This window comes from Triturus cristatus, chromosome 2_2 (assembly GCF_964204655.1).
Source record: "Triturus cristatus chromosome 2_2, aTriCri1.1, whole genome shotgun sequence".
Classification (NCBI taxonomy): domain Eukaryota; kingdom Metazoa; phylum Chordata; class Amphibia; order Caudata; family Salamandridae; genus Triturus; species Triturus cristatus.
The window spans coordinates 976,441,047-976,457,469 of NC_140582.1; the positions used below are offsets into that span (position 1 = coordinate 976,441,047).

Genomic DNA, 16,423 nt, shown 5'->3' on the forward strand with positions numbered 1-16,423 from the left:
CCCATAGAATCACCCACTCACACATCTATGCATGTGGAGCACGCACCGTGCGTGCACGGTGCGTGCACGGTCAAAAACCCTTAAAAAAAATAAATAAATTAAAGTGTTTATAAGTTTATAGAAGATATTAACTATGCTGTTCAACTTTATCCAAATAAAAAAGAAAAGAGCTGAGTCATTCAATATTACAGGATACAGTCAATCTATAACTATATACACAGGTAGTTTATTGTAAAATAAATATATAAAAAATATAATAATACATACATAAATTAGCATTTAAAAAACCTTACAAATTCACTAAAAAAAACCATAGGTTTCACACACGTTATAGTTAGGAATTAGCATTTAAAAAACCTTGCAAATTCACTGAAAAAACCATAGGTTTCACACACGTTATAGTTAGGAATTAGCATTTAAAAACCTTGCAAATTCACTGAAAAAACCATAGGTTTCACACATGTTATAGTTAGTTGGACATTTCACTCGTAAAAAACCATTGCAATTCCCCCGTTATAGTTAGTTCAGCTAACTATAACTCGCGCGCCCGCAATCCACTGCTGATGACGTCACATATTACATCACTCATGACATGGTCAGTGACATCACTCATGACATCACTGATGACATCTCAAATTACATCACTGATGACATCACTGATGACGTCATCCATGTGATAAATTACCACATCTTCTCACACCCTAATATAACCTTTGATACACCGACTCAAAATTTCAGAGTTCCATTCTCAAAACCATACATACTCCAATACCAATAACTACATACCCACTTATTAACTCTTAGGTCTACATACACCTCCACTAATTCACCTGTACAGTCACTCATACTTACAGTCACTCCATACAAGACTATCATATGCATTTATACACCTATATAGACACTCACACACCACCAATCATCCATAGAGGAACTCTCACACCTAGTCAGTCATGCAAATAATCACACTCCCATTTACTCACCTATGCTGTAATACACACTCAAGTTCACTTACTCATAAAAATAGTACCACATTCTTACGCTCTTATAGAATCATTGATACAAGCACACACTCATCCATACAGTCACTCTCACTATCACACACTCTCACATCTACCCACTAATATACTCTTACACGCATATATACTGCCTTTCACATATGTAGTTAGTCACAAATGTACCACTGAGATATACATTCAATCCCTAACACACCCATACATACACTCACTCAACCATACAGTCCATCACAGATGCACTCTTAAAACCATGCACCCATAGAATCATCCACTCACACATCTATGCATAGAGTCACACACACCCTACCCACACAAACACTCAGGAACCCATACAGATACTGAGACAAGCAATCAATAACTCATATAGACACTCATATAGCCATTCAAAAAACCATGCAGCCACTTATACACCAACATACAGACATATACAGACATTTACACAGTTTAGTCACTAGTCTGCAGTAAGATACATTTAATGACTCACTTATAGAGTCAGTTACGCACCACAGAAAATCATCCATTTACACACTTGTACACCCACTCATTCATCAACAGGCCTTTCCCTATATATATTAAACATATTAAAATTGTTCAGAAACACATACTCAATGGATGATGTTATCAGTGATGTCATCAGTGATGTCATTTGAGATGTCATCAGTGATGTCATGAGTGATGTCACTGACCATGTCATGAGTGATGTAATATGTGACGTCATCAGCAGTGGATTGCGGGCGCGCGAGTTATAGTTAGCTGAACTAACTATAACAGGGGAATTTCATTGGTTTTTTTACGAGTGAAATGTCCAGCTAACTAGGTTTTTTAAATGCTAATTCCTAACTATAACGTGTGTGAAACCTATGGTTTTTTCAGTGAATATATATATATATCAATATATATATATATTTCGCGCTCCGGTTTCCGCCCCCCCCCTTCACTCGCGGTCGGGTGCTCTGTACCGTCACTGAACACCAGATGATAGTAACATATTTTTCCCCAAATATCATATACCAATGACTTCCCAAGAATCGTGAATCATGCACACAACTCAGGCATCACTTGCACATCCTTCCCAACCACATGTATATTTCACTTTGGAAAACCTAAAGGCTTGCTGTCACTAACACAGAAAACATTGGGATTAAAGCTTATGACACCTTCTCCGCGTGTAAATATCAGGCTCACGGTACATCAAAAATACCAGCACTCTCGGGAACAGTTGTCCTCAATCTTTATTGGGACAAAAACACGACAAAACGCGTTTCGGCTACTGCCTTTCTAAATTGTGGTCGGCACTGACATGAGGCAAACTTAAATACCATGAAAGCAACATCAACATAGGACTTACTTCGGTCCCACAGTGTCAGCCATTTCTAAACATGCATTCTAATTGTTTGGTCAAGCACAGTTCATTGCATTAACTTATCTCCCTGAATGGGAATTCTTCAAAATTACATTGACAGTAATTGCGCTAATATTTAACATCACGCCCTGAATGGGCAATTGTCCCACAGAAACAAATTTCACTCTAAATGGTTTTCTGCTTTCCAATTTCTGGGCGTTTTGTCGTGTTTTTGTCCTAATGCAGATTGAGGACAATATATACATATATCTCGAACAGGATACTGGCTCTCCCCACTTCCAGCCGGCGAAGAGAGAGTCACGGACTCCAGCATAGCGTGGCAGAATCAGGTCTTTAGTCAATCTCACATAGCCATATGACGCGTTTTCGGACATCAGAGTGTCCTTGATCATATATATATATATATTCACTGAAAAAACCATAGGTTTCAGGCACGTTATAGTTAGGAATTAGCATTTAAAAAACCTCAGAAATTCACTGAAAAAACCATAGGTTTCAGGGGTGTTATAGTTAGCTGGACTTTTCACTTGTACAAAACCATTGAAATTCCCCCGTTGTAGTTAGTTCAGCTAACTATAACTCGCGCGCCCGCAATGCACTGCTGATGACGTCACATATTACATCACTCATGACATGGTCAGTGACATCACTCATGACATCACTGATGACATCTCGAATGACATCACTGATGCCATCACTGATGACATCATCCAGTGAATGTGTGTTTTTCTGAAAATTAAATATGTTTTATATATGTATATCTCAAGGTCGATGGAAGAATAAATGGGTATGTAAGTGTCTAAATGGATGATTTGTTTTTGAAAAATTGATTGTATAACTGACTGATTAAGTGTATCTTAGTGAATACATGGCTTAGTGAGTAATGTTTAAATGTGTAAATATCTGTATCAGTCTCTCACTTTGTGTATAAGTGGCTGCATGGGTTAGTGAGTAGCTACATGAGTGTCTATATAGGTTATTAGTTGGTTTTTTGAGTATCAGTATGAGTGTCGGAGTGTCTGTATGGTTCGGTGGGGGGTATTACGTAGTGCATAGGTGCATGAATGAGTGACTCACTGTTTGTATGTGTTGAAGACAGCATGTGTGCAGGACTGTATGGGTGGATGAGTGTGTGTATGGGTGTGTTAGTGAGTGAATGACTGTCTCAATAGTGTCTTTATGAGTAACTACATATGTTTTAAACTAGTATAGGTGACTATTGGTGTATATAAGTGAGTATATGTGAGAGTGAGAGATTGAAAGAGTTCCTGTATGAATAAGTATGTATTTCTATAAGTGATTGTTTAAAAGACTAAGTATGTGTAAGTTTCCGTAGAAGTAAGTGTGGTGGTGTGTGTATAACTGTATATGCAAGTGAATGTATGTTTGATTCTTTATTAGCATGAGTGACTATGTGTGTGAGTAACTCTATGGATGAGTGGCATTGTGTAACAGGATGTATAGGTGTATGAGTACATATGATGAGTGAGTACATGTATGACTGACTGTATAGGACTGTTGGTGAATGAGTGGATGTGTATATGGATCTTAGAATTACTGAAGAGGTTGTTGTAACTGGTATTGGTATGTCCATTGTTTTGAAAATTTTAGTCTCTATTTTTGAATGTGTGTATCAAAGGTTATATTAGGGTGAGAGGAGGTCTGCCACTCTATCACAAGGATGATGTCATCAGTGATGTCATCAGTGATGTCATTTGAGATATCATCAGTGATGTCATGAGTGATGTCACTGACCATGTCATGAGTGATGTAATATGTGACGTCATCAGCAGTGCATTGCGGGCGCGCGAGTTATAGTTAGCTGAACTAACTATAACGGGGGAATTTCAATGGTTTTGTACAAGTGAAAAGTCCAGCTAACTATAACACCCCTGAAACCTATGTTTTTTTCAGTGAATTTCTGAGGTTTTTTAAATGCTAATTCCTAACTATAACGTGCCTGAAACCTATGGTTTTTTCAGTGAATTTCAAAGGTTTTTTAAATGCTAATTTCTAACTATGCCTACAGAGATAGGACATGTGAAGAAAGAAGAAAAAATGCACAGAAAGAAAAAAAAGAAGTGCAGAAAGAAGCAACAGAAGTCCTCAAAGACGAAGAAAAGTGCAGGAAGAAGGATAACGTGCAGAAAGAACAAAAAGAAGAGCAAAAAGAAGCCTTGTAGCAAAATCATCCTGTACCCTCAACTTTTTCAGACGGATACTGGTGGTAACTGAGTCTGACTAACCAGTCCTAGAGCCAGTGCTATGTTAAAAGACACTTAGAATACAGTGAAAACACCTACATACACTAGGGAACATTATGCGTTGGGGTCCCCCTGTGATTAGCATGACCTCCTCTGTAAGCCGCTAGTATATAATAGGGCAGGGGGATTAAAACTACCTCTTAAAACAGGCCACAGGGCGTTTTTGCACACGTTAACTCAGGCCCCGTCCCCTCCCTTCACCACTGTGTAAACACGCCCTGTGTCCGTTTTTAGTTGGGAGATTAAGTTCATTTGAATCCTGAGGGTCCCTAGGGTCCAACTAGCCCACTAGGTACCTCCAGTAAGTGCCACAGAGCTGCGTTGCAGAGAGGTGTAAAAAGTGGCATGGCCTGGACCACCTCTCTGCAATGCAGCTCAGTGGCGCTTACTGGAAGCACTTGGTGGGCTAGTTAGCCCCGAGGGGCCCTCAGTATTGAAGGCAAATTATATCCCCAATTTAAAACATGCCATAGTGCGTGTTTGCACACGTCACCTCAGGCCCCGTCCCCTCCCTTCACCACTGTGTAAACGCGCCCTGTGGCTGTTCTAAGTTGAGAGATTAAGTCCCCTTGAATCCTAAGGGTCCCTAGGGTCAAACTAGACCACTAGGTACCTCCAGTAAGCACCACAGAGCTGCGTTGCAGAGAGGTGTAAAAAGGGGCTGGGCCTCAGAACACCTGTCTGCAGTGCAGCTCCCTGGCGCATACTGGAGATGCCTGTTGGGCTAGTTGGCCCTCAGGGACCCTCAGTATTGAAGAGGAATTAATTCCCCAACTTACAACTTACCAGGGGGCGCGTTTGCAGAGTGCTGCAAGGAGGGGGCGTGGCCTCCAGCACGATGCCAGTCTTTTATTTATTTTAATTTTTTAAGAAGGGAGCCTGTGTGGTTCCCCTTCTTATTCTAATTTATTGGCCCTGATGACCCCATCCCCCAGGGCCTGTCTCCTAATTATATTTTTTTGACCCCAATCCCCAGGGCCGACCACTGTTTTTTACTATTTTAAAAAAATATATATTTATAGACACACCTAGGACATGCTTGACAAACCGTACGTACCTATCACCATGACGATTTGCGTGATATTCATTAAAAGGCGACTATGCATACAATGAATCCACGTGGAATGTATTTACACCACTAGTGAAGCTCTGACATGTCTGATGCCCTACCGTGCCTAATCCCGGTAGACACCCTTGTCGTTTATTTATACAAACATGGGTAGCTATTGACGGGCACATTTAATACACATGCACACCAAGCCATTCAAAGGGGATTCGACAAAAATTTGACCAAAACTATGCAAGAAACCCCCCTCACGGTTAATAAAACACACATCCACTGCCGGATGTGTAATACTTTTTATTTTACTCTCTGGAAAGGGGACAAACATCACTTGAGAGTCACAGCGTGCTCCTGGCAGAGCCCAATGCTGTGTTACACCCACCATTGCCTGCTGAGTGCCACACACCTCTGTGTTGTATTCCACCAGCTAGTGCATATGCTATGACACTCTCTAGCCCATGTGCACTGTAACACCACCCCGTGAATATGTCATGCCACACTTGTCTTCGCACGGGTTATATTGCCCCATCTAACGTGCCTTCCTCAATGCCTATGTTATAACACACAGTGCTATGCCATACATATTACAATCTGGGATCCATATCTTTGTCACAGTCCATATGCAACGTTACACTCCCCAGCACATATTTTATATTACAACTTTAGAGACTAGTTAGGTTACACAACACTGCCCTGTGCATATTACACTCCAAGGCGCATATTGCATAGCACACGCTAGTGCCTGTGCTATCTCGCGCTCTCCAATGAATCTGTCATTGCGCACAATGTATTGCATATTATATTTCACGCCCGGTTCATCTTATATCACACTTTTTGGTGCATAGTTTATACCATACACTATATCTAGTTTTCATTTTCAATCGTGCTCTCAGGACTATGTTCTATATAACACTGTGTTCACCTACCCTTTTCACGGGCATTACATTTTGCGATAGGGTGTGGAGGGTCAGGGGGTGTTTCTGCCAAGTGAGCCCAGAGTCACAGTCACAAACGTCCTCTTCTTCCTGAATAAAAGTGAGATTATGCTGCATACTTGTTCATATTTTAAGTTGTTCGCACAGACACACGTTTTAAAAACAATAAAGTTCCTAATAACCGCCTTCTCTGAACAGTTAGCTTGCTGCCCCATCCCCCTTCTCCCTATCCTCTGTTGTGTGAATCCATGGACTAGCCTCCTCCCTCCTGCCATGCATGGTCTGATGTGCTGCCACTGCCCTCAATTTAGTATGATGTACCAGTCCACTCCTCCTGCCCTCCATAGCCCAATTTTATGCACCATCATTGACCTCCTGCTTAAACTCTGTGCTTAGCTTGCTGCCCCTATTCTCCTTCCCCCTGCCCTCCGATGTCTTTGTGCATGCCCCTGCTCCATCCTTTTTGCCCACCATGTTCCATGGAACTGCCACTCCTATCTACTCTGAGTGTTCTGTTGAGCTGCCACTCCCCTCCCACCTGCCTAGCATTGTCAGATGACTGTAACCTGTCCCTGCCTCCTCCACCCTGCCTGTCCACATGCCATGCCCCTATCCTCTTCCTCCTGTCCTACATGGTCCATTGTACTGCCACAACCTTCTGCCCTCCCTGGTCTGTTGTGCTGCAACTGCTCCTCCTGCCTGCCCCGTGCGGTCTATTGTGAGGCCCCTTCCCCTGAACTTTCTTGTCTGTGCACAGGTCCTGACCCTCCCTTCTATCCTCCATCGTCCTATGTGCATGCCCCTGCACCCTCCTTCTTGCCCATCATAGCCATTGTGCTGCCACTAACCCTCCCACTTGCCATGCATGGTCTTCTGTACTGCCATGGCCCCTCCCACCTTCCCTGTGTGGTCAGTTAGCTGCCCCTGACCCCCTCCCACCTTCCCTCCATGGTCTGTGTGTATTCCATCACAGTCTCACTGTTGCTCTTCATGGTGTGTCTTGCTTCTAGTGCCCATCCTGCCTGACCTCCATGGCTATCTTGCTGCTCCTGCCCTGTCCCCTTGCCCCCAGCCCTCTGTTTACATGTGCAGACCCCTACTCCCTCCCTCCTGGCTTGTCTGTTCCATTGTAATGCCCCTGATCCGTCCCTCCTGCCCTTTATGGTCTGTTATGCTGCAGCTTTCTCTCCTGTCTGTCCATTATGGTCAGCTAGCTACCATTGCCTCTTGCCCCTCTGTTCTCTGTTGTCCATGTGCATGGTCCTGTCCCCTCCCTCTTGCTTTCTATGGATTGTTGTGCTGCACTCCCGTCCCGCATGCCCTGTGTGGTGTAGTGTGCTGCTTCAAACCCTGATGCCTGCCCTGCAGGGTCCGTTTGGTGCATCTCTCCATGTCCCTCCTGTCCTCTGTTATCCAAGTCCATGTCCCTACCCCATTTCCTTCCATGATCCAATGTACCATACTTGCGAACATTTTGAACTTGGTAAGAGGGAGATTTTGAAAAACAACTGGGGTATTGATTTTCCCCTTTGAGTTACATTGAAAAAGAGGAGATTGTAGACAGGAGACAGATCAAATAAAGCCCATTTGAGCTTAAAAACATTGGACGTTTCCTGGCTGAATCGGGTCTGTTGGCATGTATGGTTGTACTACCATTGCCTCTTCCTTCTGCCCACAATGGTCTATTACATTGCCACAGCCTCTCTTGCAAGTCCTGTATTGTTGGTTAGTTGCCCCTGCCCCCCTTTCCACTGCCCTCCATAGTCTGTTGTGCTGCCACGGCCCTTCCTGCCTGCTCAGTGTGGTTAAATTGTTGCCTTTGCACCCTCCTACCTGCCTTCAATTTTCAGAGTCCGTGCCCCTGGCCTCTGCCTCTCAACAGTATCCTAATGAACAACTATATTGCTAACATTCTATATTTATTACAAAAGTGTGGAACGCCTGACGTCATCTTGATGTAATCAAAACTGTAATACCTAGAGCATTTCCTTTAGAAATTACATATATGAGAGCGTCTTATTGGCATCAAAATTATGGTTAGTGCTCTAAAAGACTAAAATAAGGACACATTTTCTGAGTTTTCAAATAGCGACAAAGCACTTTTAAATTATTTGTTATCTTTATGTTTTTTTATCCAGTTGACCACTTGATTAAATGTTGCACTTAGGGGAGAGGATGTGGTGTTACTTCCAGAACTGCAGACTTTGCAACTGGGGAACCAGGTTGGAGTTTCTGCTTCAGCTCGACATTCTGTGATTCTGGTCAAATCACTTAGTCTCCTCATGTCTGCAACCAAAATGAATTTGTTCTTGTGTGATGTAACCAATGCTCATGTAAAGCACTCCAATACCTGACAAGTCTGCACTATATAACACTGGAAAAACACAAAATAATAAGTGTTTTGCACACTTCTGTCATTGGGCTATATTTGGGCTACATCTGGGTGATTTTGGGCTTCATTTGGGCTCTTTTGTCTCCGGTGGCCATCTTGGGAGATTTATTTGTTATGAAGTTTCCTAATTTCCTCATGTATTGCAGTCTCCTCAGTAGGAAATGCTTTCAGTTTTTTACTTTGATTCCATCATGAAGGTATTCAGATATGTCACACATTTGCCATAAATTCTGAATGTTAGCACTCTAGTTGCTCATTAGATCACTGTAGTAAAACTACTGTTCACCATGGAAGTCTGCTCCTGGTATTAAAAGTGCATGTTTCAGTCTGCATGTCAGAATTTTTTAATGAAATAGAAGAGGATTTGAGAAGTCACTCAAAATGTGCCCTCATTTTCTTTCTTCAGCATTAATCATAATTTCTATGGCAAAATGAACCCCCTCATTGTGTTCCTTTTTAAATTAAATGCTTTAAGTGTTACCAGTTTATTCCAATCAAGATGGCTTCAGGTGTGCCATACTTTTGTCATAATGAAGACAGTAGGCACTCTAGTTGTTTTTAAGAACACTCTGGGACATTCTGTCATTGGGCTATACTTGGGCTACATCTTGGTGATATTTGGGCTACATTTGGGCTCTTTTGTCTCTGGTGGCCATCTTTGGAGACTTATTTGTTATGAAGTTTCCTAATTTCCTCATTTACTGCAGTCTCCTCAGTAGGAAATACTTTCAGTTTTTTACTTTGATTCCATCAAGAAGGCATTCAGATGTGTCACACATTTGCCATAAATTCAGAATGTTAGCACTCTTTTTGCTCATTAGATCACTGTAGTAAAGCTACTGCTCACCAGGGAAAACTGCTGCTGGTATTGAAAGTGCATGTTTCAGTCTGCATGTCAGAATTTTTTAATGAAATAGAAGAGGATTTGAGAAGTCACTCAAATTGTGCCCTAATTTTTCTATCTGCAGCACTAATCATACTTTTTATGGAAAAATGAACCCCCTCATTTTGTTCCTTTTTAAATTAAATGTTTTAAGAGTTACCACTTTAATCCAAGCAAGATGGCTTCAGGTGTGCCATACATTTATCATAAGTAGGACTGTTAGCGCTCTAGTTGTTCTTTGGAACACTCTGGGAAGCTGCAGTAGAACACAAAGGAATCAACTGACAGTCTCTGCCCTTGTTGGATGTACATGTTTTACTGAGAATGTAAGACTTCATTCTCACATGACTGAGAAAGATAATGTGAATTTACAGAAAATAAGCTCTCAGTTTAGCTTATAGATCACCTTTTAAACCTCTGTGGGAAAAGCATGAGAAAATTTTTTTCTCTCAATCATGATATCCCAGCAGAAGGCTTTTTCACATGGTGAAATCACCTTAGAACATACCACAATTCCTAAAATGAGTATGGTACCATCAACAAATGATTTATAATGTAACTAAAGTCTTAAAACCTTCTATTAACTGCAATGCTTTTTAATGAGGTGCTATCATGTATATTGGTCCCAAGATGGCTGCCAACACTTCTTGGATGAAGTGCTGACAGCCAATCAGATCTCAGGATGAGATGTGTCGTTAGGCTCCGCCCACATATATATATGATTTTACTTTTGATTTTCTCAGGAACTACTGAACAGATTGACACCATATATGCAAAAGGCACATCCCTGAGCTGAGGACTACCTCTCTGCCAAATTTCAAGTAATTCTGTTCAGCCGTTCGGGCTGTACCTTGGACTAAAGGTCCCTATGGAAAATTGCATGGGAAAAATGTGTTTTGGGACCCCCCTTTTTTCTCATCCCCGGCTTGACGAATCCCCCCAAGACTTTCAGGGTAGGAGCGGAGCGCCCCACCTATTTTGAAAATTTCGCGAGGATTCGTCAACCGGCGCCAAAGTTATTCCAAATAGAATGTTGCGGATTTCCTATGGAAACACGGTCCTAACTATAACTATCTACTGGCGAACGCCAGTAGATAATATATATATATATATATCTATATATATATATGCCTTTGCCATCAGAGTGCATGTCACTACACATATGTTTGAAAAACCTTTTGACTAAATAACAACATGGTGTCAAAGCAACCATAACAATTATCAATATTGTATTAGATAAATGCCTTTTTTCATCTGCTGTACCTACGGATACATTTCAAGGCACAAAAGCCCACATGACACCACTATAAATGTCACACCATAAAAGGATACAATGATATGCAATAGACAACAGCATGAGATAGCTACACCCCACTGAACAACACAAAGCAAACCAAACCAACACACATCACACCACATGGTGTGAACCGTGTCACCGAAGAGCACATCACAAATACAGTGGCTTTGGGGTAGCCAATGATGTTTAACTACGGTGTGAATATTCCTAATTGAAACACACACAAAAAACAGAATAAAACATAACACAACACGTATGGTACAACTGCCCATGAAAAGACTATACAAAATCACCACACAACAGAACACACACACAAAGTACAGCACAGCGCACACCAGCCATCACTGGCATAACATTAGTCAAGACACGTGCTGTGCAGATCTTTGTGTGAAAAGAAAGTATGAGAGAATTATAAGATTGGTAAAACAACTCTGGTCGTTAATTCAGTTCTGGGAGAGGTATGTCTTCTGTCCAGCAACAGTTTTGGCACATGTGTCTGGTGCAAAGCACATTGTGTATCATGCAGATCACAGATTTGTATTTCATGTAGGAAGGTAAATGGACTACTGCTTTTGATACTGAGATCATTTTGTTCCAATTCATAAGTTGCAATCCTTCTATTATAGAACAGTGATCTATTTACTGGCATCAAGGAGCTACATGCAGACTGCACTCATGTGTATGTGTACTATGTGCAAAGCTGGAATCTGGCCACAAAAGGCAGTGGGGTTTTGTACAAGGTAAAGGCAAGCATGTAGTCAATGAGTGCTAGGAGTGGGAGCTGGTTAGTGATTTTTCTTTTATTGCATTGTGATTTACTATTCTTTAAAGGAGGGTGTTTTTAAATCTTTCCTACATTGCAGCATTGCTGGGGTGGTGTTAATGGATATTAGGCTGTTGTTCCAGATACTGGGTGCAGAGATGGAAAAGGCCCGCTGTCTTGTTTTTTCGTTCCCCCCACTTAGTCTTCAGTGTGATCGAATCCCACGAGCCCTCCTTATTTATAAGGCTTGCACGGTTCGCTATTCATACCTAACTTTTGCGCCTCATCACTTTAAAAGGCCACCAGACGCCACTGGATAGCATATGACATCACCTAACATAGCGTGCTGAAACCATATCACATGACAGATATATCGAGCCTCAAGAAATGACACACAGTGCTACATTTCCTGACCTTTGAGACTTTTTTTCAATTGAACTATGCGTGCCAATATATGTGAGTATTGTGTTGAGGTATTTCTTGTCAACGGCGAGCTTTTCTGAAAAACACGTCTTTTCTTGCATTTGTCATTCATGTCTGTCTGCTGTTAACGTGGACTTCAAAATATGTACACATCAAAACATGATTGCTCATCAAGGGAAAACACCTACAGTACTCTTGTTAGGGCATCTGCGAGTGGGAAGGTTTCCTAAGGAGAAAAACGCATTTGATAACTCTTCGCAATCTGAAAAAACAAAACCTGAACGATTCTGTGAACCCGATGTCCAATCAATCTGTAATGTACTGTACACCTCTTCTAAACGGACGGATCCCTGGTGTACCGTAAACACGTCACAAACAAATGATTCTTTTACAGTGAGGTGCGGCTTCGCGCATTTTCCAGACTATTCCTGTGTGACCAGCATCCTAGACATCGCTGTCCTTACGACATTCCATTGCTGATTTGTAACCGCTTCAGTGATAGGCGAAGTACATGGCTTTCTTGAAAAACGTGTTTTTTTCTGAAAACAGATTTTTAACCATAAAATAATTCTCCAGCAATCACGTAATAAGGAGTTGTACATCGAACGTTTTAGTTCTGTGCTTACCTTCTTTCTTAAATGCTTCTTCCTCCAGCCCGAGAAGCTGTTGGTTTGCTGCTGGGTCACAACGCACGGGTATATTAGTTTCTTTATCCTTAAGCTCGCCCTTTGAAATGTTTACAAGTAATGAGGAAATGGACGCTGGAAATTCCTACTGGTTCTCGCAGGTGGCCAGCGATCTACATACAAGAAAACACACACGCATCTCGTGTCTTATTGTTATCAATAAAACTTTCTCCCAGAATTTATCAATAGAAAATAAAAAATCCTGTTTTCCATGAGTGACCATCTTCAACGGCACGCATGGCAGCACTAACCACAACTGGTCACCCCATTTGAAGGCACCCCCAAAAATTAATGAATGAACGAATTAATGAATATCGAATGTATACAGCCCAACTGCTGCCACATCATGTCCTGGCACTTATCAAAGTTGCCTGTTCGACCAGGACCGTCACAAATTCACAATTTTACCAGCACTGAAGAATCCAGGTAATATTGATGTCTTTTGAGTATGTTGTGGAACAAAGAAACAGAGATTATGGTAAAAAAAAATATCACTAGCATAGAAAGATTTAAATTGTATTCTATAGCTTAGATGAAACAATTGAAGAATACGTCTTAGCGCTGAGAGCACAAGCAAATTAGAGAACATATGTTACGAATAAGTATTGAAGAACCAGGTTCCAATGAAAAGTAAAAGCTATAAGAAAGACTTTGGATGGGTACCAAAATCACTTTGAATCTTGCTATAAATATATAAATATGGTGAAATGCATTGAATAACCAGAAAGATTGGTTCAGGAGATCAGGGAAAACATGTGCTGTTTGAACTCTGTGAGGAAGGCTGAAGCTCTGAGTGCTATACATTAAAAGGACAATTCATCAACAAAAGTAGAAAGGATGGCAACTTTATATGGGTGGAAATAAAACCATCTGTATCTTGTTATAGGTGCTGTAGCCTTACAATGTGGGCAATTTTAAAGGTGCCCAGCAATGAATACATTCTGCAATTGTTACAAAAATAAGGCATTTTGGGAGAGTGTGTAAGGCTATTCTTGGCAGCAAAGTTAATTGTGTCTTAGATGATGGAGATGGTGTCATGAGTTTTAATCCCAATGTTGTTTTCTGTGTTAGTGACAGCAAGCATTTAGGTTTTCCAGAGTGCAATATACATGTGGTTGGGAAGGATGTTCAAGTGATGGCTGAGTTGTGTGCATGATTCGCGATTCTTGGGAAGTCATTGGTATGTGATATTTGGGGGAAAAGATGTTACTATCATCTGGTGTTCAGTGAGGTGGTTGCACAGGTCATTAAGTAAAGGTGGCTGGGTATTTCTGGGCCGAGATAAAATTTGAAGGAAGAAAAACTAAAAGGAAAATGTGTGTAGCGTAGCGAGAGGATCCCATTCTTGGATAGTCGCATCAACAGGCTATGTGAATACGTCTTGAACCCGATGCTGTTCCTCATGTGAATGCCATTGGTGATAATGAATATAATGAGGAATTGGTATTGTTGTTGAAGCAAAGATTTTACAAGGTATTCAGGGGAGAGATGGGCAAGCGTGAAGATTCAATCATAGAATCGTCTTGAGGGATAATACTGTCTCAGTCAGACCTAAAGTTCAGAACCTGCCATTGACATTCAGAATGAAATTGAAAGGGAATGCTTAAGGATTTATATGCAAAGAACATAATTGAGTCTGTGGTGAATTCTTTGAAAGAATTGGGTGATTTGAGACTGAGCATTGTCCTGTGTAGCTTAATCACTTAAATATGGATAAAAAGGCTTCCATTGCCTACTCTCAATGAAAGGTTTTCCACTTTGACTGGTGCATCACTTTATTTAGCAAGAGCTTATCACCAGACTGCACTTGTGGAAGAGTCCAAACACTTGACAGTCTTTTTGATGGCTGAAAGGATTTCAGTATCACTGAACACCCATCGGTCTAGCAAGTGCAACGTCAGTCTTTCAATGCACAATGAAAAACACTCTAAAAGATGTGTCTGGTGCAGTAGCATTTTAAGATAATGTTTTAGTTTTTGGCAAAGGCTATGAGAAACATGACAATAATATTTTTTATGTAAAAATAAATATGTTTGAAACACTTAAACTGGCTAAGTGTGTGCTCTGGTGTGGGGAGGTATAATATTTGGGACATAGGCATTAAAAAAATGGAATTAAACAGGCAATCGTGAATGCTCCTACACTTCAGACTTATGAGCAATTAATGTAATTTCTTGGCCTAACAGAATTATATGCCTGATTTGTCAAGGGAAATGCGAGCAAAGTGGAACCATTAAAATGTATTTTAAAAAAAATCTGTTTAGTTGGGGAGCAGATCAAAAGCATGCATTTCAGGGTCTGCAGAATGCGTTTGTACAATCACCATTTTTTAGATCATTTGAGATTGATAGAAAGTGTGTGGTAGTGCATGACAAAAGTTATTGTGGAACGGGGGCAGCACTTAACAAAATACAATTTATGAAAGGGATGTATCCTTTGCATCAATAACATTGAAGGAGGATGAATGCAATAATTCTGTCTTCAAGAGAAAGTAATTGATGTGCACATTGGCAGCAGAGCATTTTAGGATGTTTCTGTGGGGAACTATGTATGTGTTTAGAACTGACCATAGTCCATTTGTTAGTATTCTGCCACCCAGTAGAAAAAGATCACTTACAGTGTGCCTGGTTTGGTTGTTGTCCAAGTTGCAAGCATATCAGTTTGCTGTGGAGTACGTTCACGAAAGAGCAAATGTACATGTTGTTTGCATGTCATGGTTACCTCAGGGAAATAGTGATGCTTTGAATGTTGCAGAAGAGGAATGAGAAATGGCTTTTACACTGGAGGAGAGGAACTTGTGGAGCTGTTAGAAGTCTGTTTCTATCACCCACAAAGCAATACATGGAATAGAACCGCTGTTCATCAGGAATAAAATCACCAAATACATCCAACAAAGGGACTTGAAAGGAAATTAAATATTTATATAGCGCTACATATACCCGAAGGTGTCTAGGCGCTGGTTCAGATTATTAGATTGTACTTATTGTGATGGAAGCACCTTTAAAAAATCCAGATTTTCAGTCCTTTCCTGAATTTGAGCAGATTATTTTCTTTTTTTAAGGTTATGGGGAGGGAGTTCCAAAGCTTAGTGGTGGTATAAGAAAATCCTTTTCCTTCCCATTTTACTTTCTGCACCCTGGGGATGATCATATTTTCGCAGTCTGAAGACCTAAGTGGTCTAGCTGGGATGTAGGGTTTAAAGAATTGTAAGAGTTGCCATGGACCGAGGCCATGCCTAGCTTTAAAAGCTATATACAGGGCTCTAAATTGAATATGTTTGGCTATAGGCAGCCCGTATAACTGTGTGAGAACCTTGGAGACCAAATTACAACATGTGAGCC

General features: G+C 41.0%; 1 protein-coding gene across 3 annotated transcripts in view; it reads right to left on the reverse strand.

Annotated features, from left to right (window-relative positions):
- Positions 1–13,098, reverse strand: part of LOC146863027 (uncharacterized) — a 373,630-nt gene extending 360,532 nt beyond the window's left edge. For 2 of the 3 annotated variants that reach the window (XM_085642407.1, XM_085642405.1), the window contains exon 1: positions 13,023–13,098. The gene's annotated coding sequence lies outside the window, so the exon portion shown is untranslated. The remainder of the gene's footprint in view (positions 1–13,022) is intronic. The other variant, XM_085642406.1, reaches the window with a different exon arrangement.
- Positions 13,099–16,423: the final 3,325 nt, after the last annotated feature.